The following is a 24,143-nucleotide window of genomic DNA, read 5'->3' on the forward strand; positions in this document are numbered from 1 at the left end:
CAGTAAACTCTTTCTGGTTTGGTGTAGTAGCAATAAGGTCTGCATGATGAGGAGTGCTGGGAGATGATACAGAACATACATAACATGGTATGGTACATAACATGGTACAGTCGTTAAGAGCATTGGCTCAACCAGACTGCTGGGGTTTGAATTCTGATTCTTTGGCCTGTATGACCTTGAGCAGTGCCTAAACTTCCTCATTTATGATCTGGGGATAATAATAGTACCTACCATAAGGTTGTTTGAGGACTACATCAGGTAATATATGTAAAGCACTGAGAAAAGTGCATGGCACGTAGTATGGAGTGTATGTGTTAGCTGTTATTATTATCATGATTTGCCCCAGCCTATTCCTAGGAAATGCTGTCCAAAGCTGCATAGCCATTGATCCTTTTTTGCGACTTCCCTGTACATTATTTTATTCAGGAATTCCCCAAAAAAAAATGAGGCAGACAATGAAAGAGCAAACAGCCTCTTAAGAATTTAAGAGCTGTGTCAGACTTGGTCGGTGAATAGAGGCAACCCAGGATTGACTGGATTCCGTGGGGTTGCCTGACTCTTAGCTGGCCGCTTCAACCCTCCTGCTGGCATCACCATTATTCCTGGCTAAGTACCTGCACTCTCGGGTATCTGGAAGTGGCCACTCTCGACTTCCTCTAGCCTGGGTCAGAGCTCTTTGCTGCATCCTTTCTCAAAGTCTTCATAATCTTTCTGTCAAAATAAAGCCAGTTATGTCTGGGGAAGTAGTAGGGATGGGCATATGGGAGGACTCAGGAGAAGGGTGTTGCATGAATGGGAAAGCCCTCTGTCTTCCATCCTGCTCTTCTTCCTGACAAGGACCTAGAGGCCTAGACCTTGACTCTTGAGTAGAAAGATAGGCCTCCATGAAGGTGGGAGGAGACAACTCTCCCCTCATGTGGTCTTCTTGGAGGGATGCTGGAGTGTGTGTCAAAGAGGGCATGGTGGGGTGGAAGAGAATGGGGTCTCTATATCCACGCATGATGAAAATTGTTTAATATTTTCACAATTAATGTCCTTAAAGACAAAGACCTGTGTGCCTCCAAATCCTGAGGCAAGAACAGAAGGCTCTGTAGTGGGCTGGCCCTGGCCCACCCATGCATAACACGACCCACTGAACACAGAACAGAGAATAATAAAAGTAGGTCTTAGTGTCTAGAAAATACAGAGAAATATCTTAAGAGAGGTGAAATTTCTAGAAAATCTGTTGTTTAGATTTATTCACCCAGCAAAACGCATTATTCCATGCTGTATTCTATCTCAGGCAATTTCTTATCCAAGACAACAGCATTTCATTCAATTCCATGGTGCTTCTTGGTCTAACCACCACTGAATCCCTCCTCACTGTTAACCTCATATATCCTATTTTTGCAGTGAAACTTGATATTTTCTGTTAACATCCCATCTTAGTATTGAGTTATTCCTTCTAAGTTCTAATCATGCTTATCTTATTTGGGAGCTGAACAATAACAGATCCTACAACGTTTTGGCCTGTCCTGGAATCTGACTCAGCTGTACTCCTGCCCCATTGGAGGAAGGTTTAACAGCAGAAATGCTGAGGGTTCCCATTACACAGGGGTGATGAGTTTCACAAAATATACCTAAGTATTAAATTCATTAACATCTTAATTATGCCATGTATTTTATTATTATTATTATTATTAAATATCTAAGGAAGAGAAATTTGGTGGTTTATACACCTTTCCTCTCGTTTACGTCTTTCTTGCAATATAAATTATAGTTGAATTTGGAGTTATGGTTGTGGTAAAACAGTAAAAAAGATACTATAGTGTGGTATCTTTGTGAAACATCATCAGAAATTAATGTCCTATAAACACTAGCACTTGAAAATATTTGGAATACATTGCTATGTTAATATTAACGTAGCATCAATATGCTGATATTATATTACCATCATTTCTTTAGCCATTTATTTAATATTAACATAATAACTGTAAACGCTTATAAGAAATAAAAAAATAGTAGACATGATTTTATCTATATATTTCAATTTTAATGTTATAGGAGGGCCAAGTCTATATATCATTCGCTCACTCAGCAAGAATTTGCTAAGTTGCTAACATGGGGCAAATGTAACACTAGTAACTGGGGATAAGCAAATGAAAAGAGAGAGTTCCTGCTTTCAAATCGTTATGCTAACCCCAACTCCCAATTCCTTTAAAAGAAAATATTCTCTGATATTTCTTAGAAAAGTTGAAAGGAATCTTCTTGGCAATAACAGTCTGACACGTAAAAGAAATTTTCTTAAAATTCAGCTCAGGAACATCAAACTTGACAGCTATACATAAGAAAAGTTTTGATAGAAAATGGCCTGGAGGGAAGAGAAACTTTGCTATTCAGCACTTTACATAAATAGCATTAATTGAGAATATTTGCTTCTTAATATTAAATTTTAATGGTTGTACAGATATAGGCCTTTTGATTTGTTTATTTCATGTAATCAGGATGCTTAAGAGACTGCAAGTGATACTGTTTTAGCTAATATAAATTCTTCATAATATAAACAGTCAGTATTCTCAATCCCCTAAGCTCATTTGGTGGATATAATTTTTATATGTAATTTAGCTTTTATTCCTCTTTCATTAGCAAACTTTCTTAAGTATGTAATTGTTGTACATGTGTTAGAGGATTGGTATTATTCCCTGAGTATACTAATTTATAGATTAACATTGCCCAAGTTATAGTTTTGTTTTGTGCATCCCTGTCTTAATTTTTAATTGAGTTTGTTAGCACTAGAGGTGAAACATAGGAACCAATGGAATTAAGTTTTTGTGTATGTATTTGATTTGTGAATCCTCTCCTTGGAGTCACTGAGGTTTTTGGAAAACATATGGTAAAGAATAGTAAGAATCTCTAGCTTTTGTGTGAAGCAGGGAGTATTAGAGATATTTACTAAGCACTTACTATGTGCAGATCTAGGTATGTATATAAATCAGTAATCTGTGGTCTTCTCTCTTAGGGAATTTAGTCCAGTAGGAGAGAGAAGCAAAGACATAACCAGAGTTCAAGGCACAATGTGATGAGTCTCAGCACACAGCCTGACGCATAATGAATGTTTGTGGAATGAAGAAATCAATGAAGTGCCTGCACACATGAATGACCAAGTGAGCAGAGATACTGACAAAGGAGATGATTTTTAGCAGATGTGTCAGGGAAATTTTCAGGGTAAAAGTGAGGCATTTGGTAGGGTTTTAGAATTTGGAAATGAAGGAATTCCAGAAAGGAGGTACAATGTGAGGTTTTGCCTATGTTTTTTGTTTGTTTGTTTCCCCAGTTGTTTTTTAGAATAAAAATTTACTGTAAATAAATGATGAAAAATAAGAACCTAGTTACAGAACATGTATAAAACACAAAGGAGCAGCTTTTAAACCAATATACTAAAGAGACTTGATGACTAACAAAAGAAACCCAAATGTGAGCTGACTGCAGGTCATGAGTGTCACAAAGACAAAAAGGCCAGCCAGAAGTCTGAGTGTTCTGTGCAATCTTAGAGATGTCTCACCACCCTGAATAAACTCATTGAAAGGTAAGCAAACATCTGACTAGAGGGAGAGGAACAGCAAATAGTTCAGTGATCTTGAGACAATGTATATTTCTTTTTCCCTAATAATTTATTATGATTTAATGCATACTTACCATGTTCCAAGTATCATACTAATTCTAAAAAAATATATATACTTAAAATTTTTATTATTTATATCTTACAAATGAGATGAAACTCAAACGTGTATTTAGTGATTTTTCCAAAATTTTAATTTTAGAAATGAATAAAATTATAATGTATCAAAAATAAGACTTAAATGCAAGCCATTTCAATTCTGAAGTCCAAGCTCTCTCTACATTAGGCTGTCTCTCACTCTTCAGTGAAAAACTACAAAGAATTTAGAGGCAGAACCTTGAGTTCAAGTCTGGTTCTGCCACTACTTAATATTGTGACAATAATTAAGACAACTAGAGATAAAGAGCCCATTTAGAAAACTATTCTAATAGACCAGGAAGGAGGAAATGTATATGTGCGTAGGATATTGCCAGTGAAAATAGAGTTGTTGGAACGAATTTCAGAAATTCTCTGAAGGTAGAGTCACTATGTCTTGGCAACTAATGTAATGTATTATCTTGGTATTTACAGTATCGATTATATAGTCTGTTTTTCCTGAAGTATGGTCTTTGGAACACTAGCTCTGGGAGAAACCACATGGAAGTTAAGGTAAAAGTAACTGCTATAGCAAACCCTGAGACTTCAGTGGCTTAATACAATAGAAATTTAGTTTTCTCTCACTTGGCAGTCTAGTGAAGGGTTTCTCAATCTTGGCACTATTGACGTTGGACTAGATAATTCTTTATTGTGGGAGGCTGTCCTGTACATCATAGAATAATAGCAGCATTCCTGGCCTCTACCCATTGATGCCAGTATCACCCTCAGCTATGATAACGAAAAATATATCCAAACATTGACAAATGTCTCCTGGAGGACAAAAATCATCGGTCTGTTGTATGTATTCTGGTCACTGAGAACTTTTCTTCACACAGTGATAATACAAAAACCCAGGATTTCATCTTGAGGGTCTGCCATTGTCCTCTCTACCAGCTGACAGAGGAGTAAGATCATGGAGATGGAATATCCATTTCTTAAAAGCCTTGCTTCAGGAAGCTACTCACATGATTTTCCCTTACATCCCGTTGGCATAAATCAGTCATATGGGTGTACCTAGATGCAAGAGGATCCAGGAAATACACTCCTTAGCTGGAAACTGCTTCCCAGGTTTTACTTTCTAGTATGAACTTTGTTGGACAGCCAGCCATCTTTGCCATAGTCTGACATATGTTCCCCTAGTCACATATGTTTGGAAAGTCTTCTGATTATATTCCTCCCTTAAAGACTCACAACGCACATTAGCATTTTACAGTGTCTGAACGGTCCAGTATGAAATACATCTATTTAACTTTAACTCAACGTGCCTCACGTATATTTGACCATAGAATCTCTTCTTTCTTGCTTTTTTCTGAGGTAACAGCAGTGTTCTACTGAACACTGGAAAATGGCCATCACGTCTCTTACTTTTCTTCTTTTCTCTGCCACTTTATTTCTGGTTCATTTCAGGGGGTATTAGAACTTCAGCTAGAGAACAGACAGGAAGATGCTCATACGTGTGATGGACAATTTGATTGTATTCATTGACCAGTTAGTTTTAGGAGACATTCTGCCTAGTCCTATTTATTGATTTGATATAAGCTAATAATGATCAGTTTTTTAAACAAGTGGACTTCTTTCTATCATTAACTCATTTTTTAGGAGCTAAATGTGAGCTAACCACTCACATACGTATTCTCTCCTTCAGTTGTTACTGTACTTGCATGATTCCATAATGTCAGCTGTTGAATGCAGAAAAACAAAACCACTTGATTCATTATAATTCATTTATGTAGTCAGGAATCACAAAATTTTCATCGTATTTAAGCTTCTTAATACTTGAATTACCGCAGGCAATATAACATTCTCTTTGCTGCTAACAACCCATATTACAACCCACTATAAAATCTCTCCACTGATTGCTGGTATCAACCTTATTGTCTCCTTCATGCTTCCAATTGCACATCTCCTGCTCCTTTTATTCTCCTTACTTATGTCTACACTTTTTAACATATATCATAGCTTTCCCTATTCCCTATTCTTTGTCTTTAATTTCCCTCAGCTCTAAATTAGACAAGCTTATCCTTTACATCTTTCTGTTTCTTTCTCATTACTCATTCCAACCTAGATTCATTGTGAATATGTCTGTTTTGTGATAACCTGTTAGATAAACAAACTCCTTACATATAAAACAGAAATATTAAGGGTACAGTTTCCTATTACAGTGTGCGAGGCAGAGTTTATGTCTCCATGATCTCTGGCAGTTTGTGCTATTCTCATGGTTATATTACATTACATTACAGGCCAAAAGGAAATTTGCACTTGTAACAAAGATTATTAATCAGCTGACCTTAATATAGAACGGTTACCCTGGATTTTCTGGGTGAGCCCAGTGTAATTACAGGATCCCTGAAAATCAGAAGAGGAAGTCAAAGAAATTTGAAGCATGAGAAGGACTGGCCTATTGTTGCTGCTTGAAAAGGTAGAGGGCCACATGGAAAGTGTGAGCAAGAATGAGGTCAACAAATTTGCCTGATCCCAAGCTTCAGAACAAATGAGATGAGAAACACAACCGTAGCTGATACCTTGATTTAGCCCAGTGAGATCCTGAGGAGAGAATCCAGTTATGCCATGTCAGTCTTCTGACCTAGAGAGATGTGAGATAATAAATCACTACTTCTGCATAGAAGTATAATGATGTACACCTGAAGTTTTTACAATGTTATAAACCAATGTTACTGCAATAAACAAAAAATTAAAAAAATAATAATAATAATAAATCGCTACTGTTTAAAGCCACTAAGTTTGTGGTAACTTGTTATGCAGCAATAGAACAGTAAAACATTGAGAAAAGGTCAGTTCTTCTCTTTCCCAAACTGCTATTCCTGGAATTCCTTTAGGCAGTGAAAAATCATAGTACGTTCAAGTTATGAGTTGAATCATATGCCATTTTTGTGGACTATTTCTACATTAAAAATGAGGTAATCCTGTTCATGACCAATGATAGTATTTCCTTTCTTTCATCCCAAATTATGCCTCTAGTTACCTCCCTTCCTCAGAGATTGTTGTTTCTACTGGTGCTGGACCCCGTGTTGATATCATCTAACTTGCCGTGCTCACTAGTAACACTGCTAGTGCTCACCACTGCCTGGTTCTCTCCTTCATGGGCGCATGGAAGATGACATCCCCTAGCCTCCTTGAAGTTAGGCAGGACCTTGTGATTAATTCTAGCCAATAGACTGTAAGCTGAGGCAGGGAAAAGCCCCTTCATGACCTTTAGCTTTTAAGGTACAGCCTAGAGAATTGCTCAACTCTTATAGAAGCTTTGTGTAAGAAACAAACATTTGTAGCATTAAGGTACTGAGATGTAGGGGTCAATTTTGTTCAACGGTATAACCTAACTGACTCTGACTAATGCAGGTAGGAACAGGGACAAGCTTCACCCAGTGACAATATTTAACTAGGTTTCTGAATTATTATATAGAATCAAGATACCATCCTACAATCATGTGAAAATTTTCCAATTTAGTTTATATTGAAATGAAGATTCAGAGTATGATTTTTGAAAAGCAAAAATAAGTTTTGACGTGTTTTGGACTTGCACATACACTAACGCAGGCACGTGCTTAATTTCCCCAGCGAAGTCTCTACTGTGATTCATAGTCTTTTTCCTGTGATTTTCTTTGAAGTTGCTTCATTCTTTTGAAGTTCACCTTGAAGAACTGAGCAAGTCCAAGACAGTCATTATTCCTTCACCATGACATGACTAATAGTTTCTGCCATAGATGACAGTTCTTTGCAATCTTTAATTTCTCTTTCTATTCTTCTTAAAAGTTTGCATTGAAGTGTATCTTCTTCAAATGGGATATGTTTATACTCATCCAGACTCAATCATCTTTATAATATATGATAACTCTTTTCAATAGATTACCTAATTGCCTGAAAAGATAGCTACTCTTAAGATAGAACCAAGATGATTTTCTCTCACAGTTGAGCTGCAAAAAGTCCAGAGAGTTGGTGATTTGTTCAACAAGGGGGATAAGGGGAGGAGGGCTACAAATTGAATGTACTAGTTATGGTTCTCTCATGAAATTAAAACTAACTGAGCTTTGATTTCCAATCTGAGATTTCATAGGCACATACTTTTAAAAACCTGGACTGGGAATGCAATCTGGCTAAATTTAATTTTATCTAATTTTCCAACATTACTTCTCCATCTTGAGCTCCCAGGGCACAGGAGTATTGATCTACAAAGTCTCCAGTGAGCTGAGTTTGGGCTTTTGGAGAATTTGTTTATTAAAAAAAATATGACAAGATCCCAGTTTCGGATCTGAATTGATAGCTCAACTTTCATGTTAGTATTTGTAATATATCACCTTCTTTCCTATAATTCTACTAAGTTTGTGCTTTTTAAATTACTATTTTATTTTGCTAGGGACAAGAAAGGATAAGTGGGATAATAATCCATTGAATCATTTGCCCTTTGTGGGTATGATCCATAGAGCCAAACACATTAGGAGCAAATGAAGGAACAATTATTGTGAAGCGTAAAACTATATTCTTCTTGGTACAGTCCCCCTTTAAAGCTAGTGGAATAATAAACACAATATTTCTCAAACTTTTATGTACAGAGGAGTCACCTAAGGATCTTGTTAAAATGCACATTCTGGTTCAGATGGTCTGGGCTAGTTCTGGAAATTTTGCATTTTTAATAAGCTCTCTGATGATGCTGATGCAACTGATCCATACTTTGGACCGTACTTTGAGTAGCTACCTCTAAAGTATTCATTCATTCATTCATTCATTCAGTGGGTGTTTATTAAGCCCTCAATATGAGCGAGACCTTTTAGGTTCAAAGATAGAGAATTTTCTTGCTCTTAAGGAGATCTCGTTCTAGCAAAGTCAGGCTCATATACAGATAACTAATGAAAATGAGAAAAGTAATGTAATTGAAATGAGTACAAAGGCTATGGAAGGTCAGATAGGGGGTGATTAATTCTTTTTGTAGTGTGGCAAGGGGGTGGGAGGTGGGAATGGAACACTTCCTCTGACCTAAGACTTAAAGACTAGGAATTCTTTCATTTTGAGGATTTATGTTTGCGGGAACAAGGCCTAGGGAATTGGTAAACTGTGCGAGCAGCTTCTCCTACAAGTAAAGAATAATAACAATGTGGCTTACAACCTGACAGCAACTTTCATATGGGAACTATCCACCTCTCCCCCTACCAAAAAAAAAGTGAAAGCAAGTACAATAGTTGAATGCAATCAAATGACCAGTTAGAAATCAGTCATTAACCACTTATTTTCAAGTCACTTTCAGAAAATTGCAATGCTTATTTGACAGTTTCTAAATAGGTTTTAGGTAGACAAATCCTTTGCTCTCTTGCCATCACCTCCTAAAAAAAATGCTTGCAAAGGTAGATTTACCTTTAAATTAATGAAGCTTCCAGGTCATTCATTTGCACAGCCCTTTCTAAGACCCTCAGAGGAATCTTAGCAATCTTGTTTTTATAATTTTGTATCATTTTTCTTAAAAAAGAGCTCCTACAATTGTATGAGAGTCAGACTCCACAAAAATCTGGATCTACTCTTGAAAGCATACTTTCTATTATAAGAATTATTATACTTTCAATGTTTGCTTTGAGGGATATATTCTGGCGTCCCTATAATTAGTAAATTATATTTAATCAATTTTCATACAGTTGAGCTCTGCAGGTAATAAACAACCCAAAGAAAGAAACTCTCCAGGGATGATAAAAATTATCTCTTAACTCATGGATATTCCATTTGCTCATTTTCTACAGAAGGATGACTTCATTTGAAAGTAATAGAAAAACACAGAACAGCCTGCATGAACTGAACAGTGCTTAGTGTAGATGGATCATAACGAAACCAGCATTTTGGTGTAACTTTATGTGCAATTCTCTGAACCTCTCCAGCTTTCACTTTTCACACATCCATCCTCATTCTTTTATATTAGAATGGAAATATAGCATGTATTCTAAGTTTGGAAATGTTGAAGGCACCCACTCTAATTTTGATAAATATGCCTTATCTCAGCAACAAACAAACGTCTGAATATAATTAGGCCTTTTTTTCCCTTTAACAAGAGGGATAATCTTCAGAGTCAAATCTGATTCTAAGCCTAAGTTTCTTGGAGGTGGTAAAACTGGATAGAATCTTTTTAGACATAATTATAAGATAATCCCATGGAAAGTCTATTTTCTCTTCATTGAAAATTTTTTCTTCTTTTTTAGTGGTGTTTTTTTTTTTTTTTTTTGCCTAAAGCAGTAGGGAAAATTTGGGAGATAGGCATGCTCTTATTATATATACCTGTAGGCCTTCTCTTTTTTCTTTTTAACCTGTTAAAAATTTAAATTATTCAAAAAAATTTTTTGAAAGCTTCTCTTGCAAAAGATATGGCACTGTTCTCCATCTGAGGCAGGGAAGTGGTGAGTTACAAGTAGAAAAATACTCAATTCCCTAGGCTGAGGTATATTATCATTTGCATCCATCTTTGTGCTATAATGGAAATGCCATAAGAGAGGAAAACACAAACAAAATGAAAGGGCTTAATTAAACAGGAGATTCTGAGAAGGCTATAGTCACTTTTTTATAGTTTATTCACCAATGAGAGTTAACAGCCATCGTACTTTTATGCTAGTTAGTTCTGTTTCTATAGTTTGTTCTTGTTTCTTTTCATCCAATGGTATACTTTAGCAACCTGATTTAAGAGTCGAGTCAGAGCCTTTCTCTTCCTTACCAAAATTTTTAAATTGAGGTGTAATTATTAGACAGCAAAACTTACAGATCTTAAAGTATACAGTTTGCTGAGTTTTGACAAATGTGTTCCCCAAATCAAAATGTAGAATATTGCCATCACCCTAGAAGATATCCTGGGGTCCTTTTTGGTCTATGCCCTCCCAGAAGCAACCAGTATTCTGATTTCTTTCTCCATAAATTAGTTTTGCCTGTCCTTAAATCCATGTAAGTTTAATCATATGTGCAGTATGTACTTGCATCTGGTTTCTTTTACTCAATATAATGTTTTAAAGATTCATCTATATGAATATGTGTATCAGGAACTTGTTCCTTTTATTTCTAAGTGGTATTCCATTACATGAATGTATCACAATTTGTTGATCCATTTTCCTATTAATAGACATTTCAGTTTCCAATTTTTTGCTATTGTGAATAAAGCTGCAATAAAGATTCTCGTACAAGTCTTTTTGGGGACATATATTTTATTTTGGGTAAATACCTGAAAGTATAATTTCTGGATAAATAAGTAGATATATGTTTAACTCTAATAAGAAACTGCCAGTGTTTAATAAGAACCTGGCAAACAATTTTCTCTATTGGTTGTTCCATTTTACACTCAAACCAGGAATGTATGAGAGAGTGAATAGCTCTTGCATTGTCTCCAACATTTGGTATTTTTAGTTTTTTTAATTTTAGTCATTCCAATAAGTGTATAGTGGCATCTCATTGTGGTTTTGATTTGCATTTCCCTTATGACTAAAAATTTTGAGCATTTTTTCATATATTTATTGATCCTTCATATATCCTTTCTTACAAAGTGTCAGTTCAAATCTTTGCCATTTTTTTTAAATAAACTTTTTATTTTGGAATAATTTTAGATTTAGAGAAAAGTTGAAACTATAGTACAGAGAATTCCTGTATACCCCTTACCCAAGTTTCCCATTGATAATATCTTACATTACCATGAGGTATTTGTCAACATTGGTGCATTACTATAAATTAACTAAACTCCGGAGTTTACTTGGATTTCATGAGTTTTTCCATGAATGTACACTTTCTCTTCTAAAATTAAATCCAAGGTTCCACATTGCATTTATTTGTCATGTGACTCCAGATCCTCTAGTCTGTGACAATTTCACAGTCTTTCTTGTTTCTTATGACCTTGATGATCTTGAGGAGTAATGACGAGGTATCCTGTAGAATGTCCCCTATCTAGATTTGTCTGTTTTTTTTTTTTCTTTCATGATTACACTGGAGTTATGAGTTGTTGGAAAGAATACCACAGAGCACAAGTATTTGTCTCATCCTATCACATAAAGGGATACATGATACCCACATGACGTTAACCTTTATCACTTGGTTAAACTAGTGTTTCTATGCTCTTTTCAGGGACAGAATTAGGTAACATGTTTGTATATTAATCCATGTGTACACAAATTATCTGTAACTTTTGTATCTGTTCATTTGTGTGTTATGTCAGTATATAAATGTGCGTTCATGTTGATGTCTTTGACTGTAATCCAGTTCCATAGGGTTTATTCTAGACTTTTGTTGCTTATCTGTAATTTCACTCTCCAACAATGAGAAGCCTGCCTCCTGTCATCTACCAACCATTTATTTATTTAATACCATTGGACATGTAAAGTGGTTTCAAAATTTTTTACTTAAATACCTGTGAGAGGGACTGGCCCTGTGGCTTAGTCGTTAAGTGCGCGTGCTCCACCACTGGCGGCCCCGGTTCGGATTCCGGGCGGGCACCGACACACTGCTTGTCGGGCCATGCTGAGGTGGTGTCCCACATACAGCAACTAGCAGGATGTGCAGCTATAACATACAACTATCTACTGGGGCTTTGGGGAGAAAAAGGGGCAAGAATAGGAGGAGGATTGGCAATAAATGTTAGCTCGGGGCTGGTCTTCCTCAGCAAAAAAAAGAGGAAGATTGGCATGGATGTTAGCTCAGAGCTGATCTTCCTCACAAAAAACAAAAAAAAAAGGAAGAAAGAATGAACTTCCCAATAGGCAGCTTAAGAAGACAAGGGTCTTTCCTTTAAAGAAAAATATATATATACCTGTGAGAAACAAATGTATCAATTAGAGTACAGTATTCATGTACAATATATAGATCCTTTTATCTTTATATAGCTTCATCAAAGAAAGGATTAATTAATTCATTCATTCATTAAATTAATCCTAAATTAAAAATTTAATCTGCACATTCAAATTTTTTCCTGATATTTTGATGTAACATCTCCTATAAAATAATACTATTGTGATCATTTCTTTATGCTTTGTCACAAAACTGGAATAAAATGTTAGCTAGAGGCCATTCAGAACATTTCAATTTCTTTAAAAATAAAATCAAGAAAAAAATCTGTTCCTTTTACCAAATACATTTCTCTAAAGCTATTGCTTCTGAGAATTCCTATTTGTCTATTGACAAAAAATTCCAATACGTGAAGGCTCCAACTTTGTTACTTTCTGCATTTTTCATTGAAAGCATTCTGGCAGCATAGAAAGAACGTCAAAGGCTTTGGTTTCTGAAGAATGGGGGTTAATATACACTCTCTACCATTTAGGAGCTGTGCGACCTTGGGCTAGTTATGTCTTCATGTATAGAATGGGGTAATAGTATTTACTTCATAAAGTCAATGTGAAGCTTAAATTAATTATCGAGCCAGAATATCTATACTTATAGTTAAACAGAAGTGGTCCAAGAAGGTACTCAAACCAAAGGAAAAACAGGGCTCATTTTCCTAGATCATTATGTGGAGGTTTGAGGGAGAAATGTATTAATATTATATTAAAAATAATTTAAAGATAAATATGAGGTAATTAACTTTGGCTAGAGGCTGGAAAAGCCATGTAAAAGCTATACCTCCAAATCCTGCATCCTCAAATTCAATTGTTTTATAGCCATTATATATTTTAGGGAAAATATTTGGGAACATCTAGGCTGACCCATGAAAAATGCCCAGAATTGCTTGGCACACAGCAGATGCTAACTAAATGTTGCTGTTATTTTAGTTAATTGAATAGATATCCGGGACATAATTTAGCTTTAGAAGTTTTTTTTAATCAGAAATGTGCTATACTTTTGTTGTTAACATTTAGGTTGTTTTATTTTACCTTTGATACAGGAGATGTTATCAAAATTAAAAAAAATCTTTTTTAAGCCCAATAATGTTGAAATATTCCCTGCTTAGGGTATACCTTTTCAAAAATGTAATAATTTCTTGATTGTTTGGAGGCTTCTTAGTGGTTTGTGTTTGAGTCTTTTTCCTGAGTGACATGGGAATTATTGCCTTGGTCCAGGGTTGAATAATAGGAGATCCTTAATTTTTTCTGGAGAACAGTAACAAAAAAAATGACAATAAAAATTCATTGCATTTTAACTATTCTATAATAATTTTATGCATGGGAGATTTCTTTCCTATTACATTTTGATTATATACATAGATCTCCTCACACATCATGGATCCTTCCTTTTGAAAAATAATGTAAGTCATTAGGGACCCATTCAAAGGGAAATGAGTGTGCTAGGCATGTGGACCTAGAGATAATTTGGAAATCAACCTTCATTTCTCCTGTATATTTAATATAACTTAGGTCATCTCTTAGTGCAAATTACTCAACATATGGTCCCAATCCTTCTGTTTAAAAATAGATATTCACTTGATCATTATTTTAACTTCTAACCTGCTTTCTTTTGGAAACACTCTATATAAAGAAATAAATTTAAATATCAGAAACAACTCCTTCCCTGTAATTTATGATAACTATATTGGCAATAAACTGGAAGTCAATCTTCAGGAAACATCGCTTGGTTATATTATTTAAAATTCTTCAAGAGTTTCCTGTTAATGTCAGGATAAAATTCTATTTCCCCAAACTGACTTTGAAATAACACTTTGCAGCTTCATCCTAGTATTATACTCCATTATTCTTCAATGGGATCTTTCTCTTACACCTCAAATCAGTCTCATAATTGTCATTTGTACTCTTTAAGTCATTCCAGCATCTCAACACTTCTCACGCGATTCTCCTTGCCTGGAATTTCCTGTCTTTTTCTGTCCAATGGGGACACAATGGAACATAGGAAGATATTTCTTATGAAATATCCATGACATTGTAGTTCTGACCATATTTTCAGTTAAAGTGGTCAGAATAGTCTAATTTGACCCGTAAGGGCCTCTATGCTATTCCTTGTAGAGCAGAGGACCCAGAGCAAACTATATGTTTCTTTCCAAGATGAAATTCTAATAAAATCAAATATGTAGATTTAATCCAAAATGGAAAAAAATTCCCTAGAATACAGAAAGAATTAATTGCATTCACTTTGTTCTGAGGATGGATGGTTCACTATATAATAACATTGAGCATTTATTCATTATTTATTATATGCCAGCCGCTGTTCGAAGTACTCTTTTCACATGTTGACTCATTTTACCCTCATGGTCATGCCCCAGAGTTTCTATTTTATTCACTTCCTGTCCAGCATCTTCTCTCTGGGCTGCTCATGTGTTAGTTTATTATCTATGAATCCCAGGTCAGTTTAACACTACGAGATGAGGCTGGTTGTTTTTTCCTAAAATTAGTCTCCCTGAGTCACTGTTTAAATCCAAGTAAAAATATGGTTGTATCAAACGTTTCCTTCCTAAGCTCCTGCCAAAGTTTGGGGACTGGGATATTGCCTTAATTTATTATTCTCCGGGGATGACTTTTAGATTCCATTAATGATGTTGTTATATAGATGCCTCTCTGTACCACTGTCCCATACTGTAGGTGCTTAATAAATTCTTTTTAATTAACTAATCAACTACATTCACTGTCAGCCACTTAAGAAGTAGTTGTAAAAATCACTCTTCAGTGAATTAAAAATGATTATTTTAAAGGAAGCGTTTAACTGAAGTACTTTATAGTGTAAAACTAATTCTGATTTAATATAAGAATATTTACTTCTTTCCCCAAACATTTTCTGAAGAGTAGACACCACCTAAATAGCAATGTGTATTGCATTTTTCGTGAATAGGAGTGTTTACATCGGAGTCCTCTGGGATGTCAATATAACTTCACTCATAAGGAATTTTTTTATTAAAATTGTCTTTCCCAATTTCTTCTGATCAAGAAAGAAAATCTCTTTATAGAGAAGGCCCATATGTTCTTTATATATGTGTCTTTTTTTAAAAGGACAGACGTTAGATGCTGTTAACTATTCAGAAAGTGTTTTAGATGTTGCTCGTGCTTGGCAAGCAACTGAATTATCTTACCATGATATGGAGGCCAGATTTCAAAAGTTATACAGAAGGACAATGTCATATTTATAATACTTATCCACTCCTGCTAACTTAAAATATTTCCTCCTTATAACATACTTTCTTTTTTACCCAAGGATGGGAGATATATGTCCCCTCTTCCTTGTCTTCTGGATAATATAGTTTCTCTACTTAAAAAGTACTAATAAAAAGGATCCCAGGGGGGCTGGCCCGGTGACATAGTGGTTAAGTTCACATGCTCTGCTGGCCCGGAGTTCGCAGGTTCACATCCTGGCCATGGACCTATGGACCACTCATCAAGCCATGCTGTGGCAGGCATCCCACATATAAAGTAGAGGAAGATGGGCGTGGATGTTAGCCCAGGGCCAATCTTCCTCAGCAAAAAGAGGAGGATTGACAACACATGTTAGCTCAGGGCTAATCTTCCTCACACACACAAAAAAAGGATCCCAAATTTCCCTGAACTCAGGCTCCCATGGGCAGCAGTAATATCTTAATGGCACCCTTTGAACTAACCTAACCTTTTTGTGTCCTTTTAAATCTTCATTTGTGTTCTAGGAAATCCACATGGTTTTATTAGAATGACCTACTTCCATGACAGAAATGGGGCTAGTTGATAATAGTAGCCCAGGAAAATTCCAAGATGTTACTCTGTACTTGAGTTTCTCTATGCTGACTTTTTTTTTTTTTTTTTTTAACTTTCAGCGACAGATTTCACAGAAGGTTCTATGCACAATTTACAGTTTGTTCTTGAGCTGGCTGCCAGAATGTGAAGCTGAACTAAATGTCCACAATTCTTCTCCCCACTACCATCTATCTCCCTACCCACTGCAGAGATTCACGTAACAGACTCTATGCAGTTGTCAATGATGATTTATTAACTGATAATAACCATCTGTTCCAGGATCCCAGCAAAAATTATTTAATCTAAGCTACTTCAAGCTAAGGCTTTTCTTTAAGAAAGGGCCATGAATAGTGTGACAAAGTATTTCAGAAAGTTCTAACTTTGGATATTTGTAACAGTTCATTAACAATCAGGCTTTTCTAGTTCCCACTTAAATGGTCCTTTAACTTTGAGAAAGTTTGGCCAAAATTTTCTTAAGAAATGGGAGGTATGTTCTATGCAATCTCTATTGTAATTCTTGAAAGAGTAATACTCATCTTGTCCAAAGATTTGGTGATCTTTCTTTTTATGGGGCAAGTATATACAAATTATTTTTCTCTTTCTGGATTCCAGCTAAAATCAGATACAGTAACACCAGAAAGGAAGACTAAGATGGTCCATTTGAATAACTCTGTGTGGAGTTCTATCTTGCATATCTCACATGAACATTTTCCTTTAGTCTTAAAATTAAAACAACTGATATTTGTGAATGTTTTGGGTGTTAAAAAAATAAAAACATGAACAAAACCTTTGAGATCATAAATCAACTACTTAAGATTATAGATTCAGAAACCGAGGCCAAGTAGATCTGACTTTCTCCAGATTGCACATTTGGTTGGCAATAGAGTCAGGACTGACTCCAGGTCCTCGGATTCCTAGACCACAAACCAGACTGCAGTTTAAATGGACAAACTTTTAATTTTTATCCTTCTTTTTGTTTGATGTTCTTTGTCCTTTCTTAAAATCATATCAAAGCCTGCCCAGTACATATTTAATGAACATTATCCTTACTTTAATGCACACTACTAATTGACCAATATTTATTTTTCTCTTTTTCTATCAGTAAACCAGTGTCTTCAACAATTTTTTGTAGGATAGAGCTATTTCCTGCTTGTCTGAAATCTTGAAAGGAATTTGCCAATTGATAAGGAAGTGAGAGAAGAGGAAGGAAACCTTTTGAGTAGAAAGAAATGTGTGAGTGGGAAGAAAGACCACTTAACGGCCCTTTCCTTTTAGCTCCAGAACGTTGCAGATCATGACAAATCTCCCAGCAGGGAATCCCTGTGGGCCTCCAAAAGAAGCCCAGGCAATGACTATTCCATTGAAGATACTAGCCAGTTTTCTTTTCTCAAAGAGGAACTTTCGTGTTCTAAAAACGTTGAAATGTCTGAAAATTTACAACCCTGAATAACTTCAGCAAAATTATGTGCCTTACGTGCATGGTTTGAGTTAGCTTCTGGTTCCAAATCCAACTGTGTTACAATAAGGTATATTAAATCAGATGCAATTTGGAAACTACAATTTTAAACTTTGCAATATTTTCTAGTCATGATAAACTCTTTGTAGTCCATGCAGTGCATCTGATGCTTTCTCTTTGTCTTTCTCTTTGTCTTTATGTATGTTGAGCCATTTATCGAGACCTCTAGAGTGTAATTCTCCTCTCCTCAATTAACCGTTTTATTACCTATCCATCCTTCAAGACTGTTTAAGTATTACTACCCCTGCAAAACGTTTTCCTGAATACCTCCTTTAGTCCAGTCAGGGCTATGTGCATCTCCTATGGACTCCCACAGCGCTGTCTTTCCACCTTTATCGTGACGCTGACCTTACTGTGCTGCCTATCTTTCTCACTAGACTCCAAGATTCTTGAAAGTTGCTTGAGCAGTAAGACATTAGTATTGACCATTCATTGGTCCTAACATTAGTATCGACCCTCTTTGAACCTACAGTGTTCAACATTCCAGAACATGGTAGGCACTCAGGGCATATATGAATGAATGAATGGATTTTATTAGTTAATGGGCTCCATTGCACACCTTACTATTCCCTGGTTCAACTTTGAACCTAGTGAAACACATAGTTCAGTAACACTTCAAAAATCTTTCAAGAAAGGCACCATGGATGATTATTGCAGGCACACTCAAAGCTTTGTTATAAACTGCTCCTTTTTTTGCTAATAATCACTGCTTTTTGGCTTAGTGGGCTACTCCTTTAAGGGTGTTCTTTGGCAAAAGAATAAGCAACTCTTTGCTAACACTTTCCTGCTGGAGAAGTAGGAGGAGCAGAAGGGAATATTTAGGGAGAGCTGTGGCTTTGGGGTTGCAATTTTGCAGCCAGTTTTTATAAGGAATGAATCTTGTTTTAAGTTTTTACTCCAATATTAGCTCAGTGGGAAAACATTTTCTTGCAGAGCTTGTTGAAGTTCCCAGGTTTTTAGAAGGAGTCCTGAACTAGAAGTCAAAAAATATGAATGCTCACCTCAACTCCATAACCTGTTTGCTCAACTTGGTCAAGGTCCTTAACTTCTCTAAGCCTCAGTTTCTTAATATTTAAAATGGGGATAAAACCATTGCTTATTTCATAGAAAATAATGTATGTGAAAACATCTTGAGATACTATTATGAAACAATGATTTATTACTTAAAAATGTATCTGTAATTTAGAGGTTGAAATTAAATTCTAAATTGTCAGTTTTCTAAAATTCAGATTTCAGATGAACAAACACATTGATTATTCAAATGTTTTTCCTATGTATACCCCATATAAACATACACATATAAATAATATAACTGCTTTAATTGTAAGTCTAATTGGTTCCCTCAAGATCCCTAAAGCTTTTTCCTGTTCTGGTAACTGAATCCTTGGTCCAAAACGTTGTTCTCACAAGACCGCGTGCATATTTGGATAGTGGCAAGTTTATAGGAATCTGCATTTAAAATGAATTTTAATGTTGACTGGAAACCAGCAACAGTAATTGTATCCTATTTGATATTGGGAAAGCTAAAAGCTGTGGGCATTCTGCAAAGATTTTAGGCAGTGGTGGTTACATTTGAGTCTTTCTAAAGATCTCTTCTAAAGAATACACGCCACGTTGCCAAGGCAATTTGCCTTATGTTGAGTACTTTCTGGTTTTTCATCCCGTTCTTAAAGCAATCATATGTATTACAAAAGGAATACTCCTGTTCTATCAATTAATAGTTTTCAGCAGTCTGAAAGTCTTCACCATGAGCCCTTCATAAACATGCCCTTTATTGACTCTGACAGACACCATTCTTTTCACCTGGAATAAGGTTCATATGGGCAGATTCTGCTGATGGCAATACCAGGAATACTTAGCAACAACGAGGGAAAAATTCCCTTAGAGCTACACTTGGAAAAAACGAGTTCTCCGTGGTTTAAAATATATTTTGTCTTTTGGTTTTAAAATGCCCAAATTCCAAAGCAGCAATTGGGTGAAACAGTCTTTGGTCAGGTTTGATTCATAGCTCAAAGAAGAGGGAGGTTTCTTTCATTCCTTGTGATGACAAGGGATAAAATCTATACAAGTACGCTGCCTTTGAATCTTTATAAACCCCCTGATTTAGAAGAAAATTGGCAAACCACCCTCAAGAGGCCTTTAAAACCAAATACATGCTCTGAAAATGGAAACTGCATTTTGTCTGTCTTCTTTTGTAAGCCTAGATATCTGGAAAAGTATTATAAAGATAATGAATATAATAAGAACATACCAGCTCTGTTCTTACCAACTTTTTAGTAAGAAAGAATGCTATCATTTTATTACTTTATTTCAAATGGAAACATTTACATCTTAAGATTAATATGTGCGTGTGTGTGTGTATATATATCCCCAAGGGTAGCTTTTGCAAAATCTTTAAACATCAGTGTCAAGTGAAGTTAATGAATGCCCATAGCACTTGCGATACTTTTCTCTAGTTAACAAGGATAAAAGCAAGTTGAAATGAACGACTGAGTGGTACTTAAATTTTTTCAGAAAGATGTTTCTCAGTAATGATTATTCATACTTACAACTTGGCTACTAGCAGGTAATTTTTAGCTACCATTCACTTACTTAAGCTCGTTTATTTCTGCTCCAAAAATAATTTTCCAGCCTTCATGTAATGCTCAGCGTAGCACTGCTACTTTAATGAAGCTGATGACGTTGGCAAGCTGATTATTTAAATATACTGTTTTAAAACCCATTCTCTATCATTTTGATTTTATTTGGAGCCCATAACTCCAACTGGGGATCTAGGTAGAGACAGTGTCCATAGGCAGTGTATATTCACTTATCTAATATATGTAGAACTCTGTGAGCCCCTGAAGCTGGTTTTAAGAACCCTTAGGATTTCTCCCAACCTGGAAAATTTAGGTCTGACAAAGTTAAATTTAACATATATTTATTGAATATCTACTATGTGCCAGATACTCTGCTAGGTACTATGTATAGAAAGATGAATAAGACATCATTCCTGCTCTTGAGGACCTTGAAGTCTAATGGATAGGGAAATATAAATAGACAACTACAATATAGTATAATTATATTAAGCGCTATGAAGATGACAGTGATAAAGATGTAAATAATAGTTGAGGATTTTTACATCCATGTTCATGAGAGATATTGGTCTGTAGTTTTCTTTTCTTGCAATGTCTTTGGTTTCAGTATTAGGGTAATACTGGCCTCATAAAATGAATTAGGATGTGTTCTCTCCATTTCTGTCTTATGGAAAAGATTGTACAGAATTGGTATAATTTCTTCCTTAGTTTGAATCCTTAGATTCAACAATGAACCCATCTGGGCCCAGTGCTTTCTGTTGTGAAATGTTGTTAATTATTGATTCAATTTCTTTAGTAGAAATATATGCATTCAGATTGTCTCTGTCTTCTTTTGTGAGTTTTGGCAGATTAAATCTTTCAAGAAAATGGTCCATCTCATCTAGGTTATCAAATTTGGAGTTGTTCATAATATTCCTTTATTATCCTTTTAATGTCCATGGGATCTGTAGTGATGTCCCCCCTCTCCTTTCTGATATCAGTAATTTGTATTGCCTTTCTTTTTTTCCTAGTTAGCCTGGCTAGAGGCTTATCAATTTTATTAATCTCTTTTCAGAAAATTATCTTTTGGTTTTGTTGATTTTCTCTGTTGGTTTCCTTTTTTCAATTTCATTGATTTCTGCTCTATTTTTTCTTATTTCTTTTCTTCTGCTTATTTTGGATTTAATTTGCTCTTCTTTTTTAGTGTTTCCTCAGGTGGAAGCTTGGATTATTGATTTTAGATCTTTTTTCTTTTCTTATATATACCTTCAGTGCTATAGATTTCCCTCTAAGCACTGCTTTCATTGCATAGGTATAGTTTTTTTTGGTAATTAACCTGCTTAGTGTTCTCCAAGATTCCTGGATCTGTGGTTTGATATCTGACGTTAATTTAGGAAAATTCTCGGTCATTATTGCTTTAAATACTGCTTCTGTTCCTTTCCCTGTTTTTTCTTCTGGTATTCCCATTACATGTATGTTACATTTTTTGCAGGTGTCCCACAGTTCTTGGAGGTTCTGGATTTTTTTTTTTTCTCTTTGCTTTTCAGTTTTTGAAGTTTCTATTATCATATCCTCAAACTCAGAGATTCTTTCCTCAGCCATGTCCAGTCTATTAATGAGCCCACCAAAGACATTCTTTATTTCTGTTACAGTATTTTTTTTTTTTTGGAGAAGAATATCAGCCCTGAGCTAACATCTGATGCCAATCCTCCTCTTTTTGCCAAGGAAGACCGGCTCTGGGCTAACATCCATGCCCATATTCCTCTACTTTCTATGGGACTCTGCCACAGCATGGCTTGACAAGCGGTGTGTCAGTACGCACCTGGGATCCAAACCTGCGAACCCTGGGCCACCGAAGCGGAGCACGCACTTAACCGCTAAGCCACTGGGCTGGCCCCTCAGTTACAGTATTTTTTTATCTCTAGCATTTCTTTTTGAGTCTTTCCTAGAATTTCTGTCTCTCTACTTAAATTATCAATTTGTTCTTGCATGTTGTCTACTTTTTCCATTAAAACTTTTAGAATACTAATTATTTTTTTTAAACTCCTGGTCTGATAATTCCAACATTCCTGCCATATCTGAATCCAGTTCTGATACTTGTCCAGTCTCTTCAAACTGTGTGTTTTGCACTTAATATTTTTTGTAATTCTTTTGTTGAAAGGTAGACATGATATACTGAGTAAAAGGAACTATGGTAAATAGACTTTAGTAACGAGGTGGGAAGGCATCAGAGGAAGGGTGGGGTTTTATACTCCTCTAATTTGGTTTCAGTCTTTTTATTTTGAAATGTATTTACTACATGCGATTTTCTCTAATATTTTCTATTTCATTCCATTTCTTTTCCTTTTTCTTTTTTTGAGGAAGATTGGCCCTGTGCTAACATCTGTTGCCAATCTTCCTCTCTTTTATTCTTTTTTCTTCCCAAAGCCCCAGTACGTAGTTTTGTATCATAGTTGTAGAGTTGTAGCTCTTCTGTATGGGACACCTCCTCAGCATGGCTTGATGAGCAGTGAGTAGATCCGCGCCCAGGATCCGAACCAGCGAACCCAAGGCTGCCGAAGCAGAACATGCAAACTTAACCGCAACGCCACCAGGCCGGCCCCCAGGTTTCAGTCTTTTAATGAGCTTGTGCCTCTGGACTGTGAATATCACCAGTGCTTCTCAGTTTTTTTCAGAATGGCTAGATGGTGCTGGAGTTGGTATTTCCCTTCCCCAGGTAGGTTAGTCTCTGATAAAACTCTCCCAGATTTGACTCTGGTAGAATAGTTTCTCCTGAGGGCAGGCCGTGTTAAAAAGAACAGAATGCTCTGGCATGTTACAAAATAGTTTCTTTTTCCCTTCCCCTGCTCATAGCATGAAGGATTTTTCTTCCATCTTCACTGCGAGAACCTGGTAGTTTTACCAGAGGTAAAACTCACAAAAGCGCAGGTATGGCCCCAAAGACTGAACTCCCCTGGATTTTTTAGCTCTTAGACTTGTCCAAACTGAGCATCCACAATTCATCAACTATAGTTTAAGTTTTCCTACAGTGGCAGTGGCTTTTGTGGAGATTTCTGCTCTGGGAACTTGTGATTCTCTCTATCTACCTGTCTGTCTCACCAGTTTTGGGGACAGCTGTTTTGCTCTGTGACCTCACATTTCTGATAGATCTAAGAGTTGATTTTTCGGTTTGTTCAGCTTTTTATTTGTTGTTAGGACAGAGTGGTGACTTCTATGCTCCTTACATGCTAGACTAGAAACTGTAAACTCTAGTGAATTTTTCATTTCAGTTATTATACTTTTGAACTCCAGAATTTCCATGTGATTTTATTTTATAATTTCTACTTCTTTATTGATAGTCTCTATTTGATGAATCATTGTTGTTATATTTTCCTTTAATTTTTTTTTTTTTTTTTTTTTTTGTGAGGAGATCAGCCCTGAGCTAACATCCGCCAATCCTCCTCTTTTTTTTTTTTGCTGAGGAAGATGGCCCTGGGCTAACATCGGTGGCCATCTTCCTCCACTTTATATGGGACGCCACCACAGCATGGCCTACCAAGCAGTGCGTCGGTGCGCGCCGGGATCCGAACCAGCGAACCCCGGGCCGCCGCAGCAGAGCACGAGCACCCAACCGCTTGCGCCACGGGGCCGGCCCCTCCTTTAATTTTTTAAACATGATTCCTTTAGTTCTTTGCACATATTTGTAGCTGGTTTGAAGTTTTTGTCTGATAATTAAAACATCGGGGATGTCTGAGAAACAG

General features: G+C 36.0%; 1 protein-coding gene across 11 annotated transcripts in view; it reads left to right on the forward strand.

Annotated features, from left to right (window-relative positions):
• Positions 1-24,143, forward strand: part of DLG2 (discs large MAGUK scaffold protein 2) — a 1,867,373-nt gene that overhangs the window by 1,210,028 nt on the left and 633,202 nt on the right. The gene's annotated exons all lie outside the window — the stretch shown is intronic.

This window comes from Diceros bicornis, chromosome 7 (genome assembly GCF_020826845.1).
Source record: "Diceros bicornis minor isolate mBicDic1 chromosome 7, mDicBic1.mat.cur, whole genome shotgun sequence".
Lineage (NCBI taxonomy): Eukaryota > Metazoa > Chordata > Mammalia > Perissodactyla > Rhinocerotidae > Diceros > Diceros bicornis.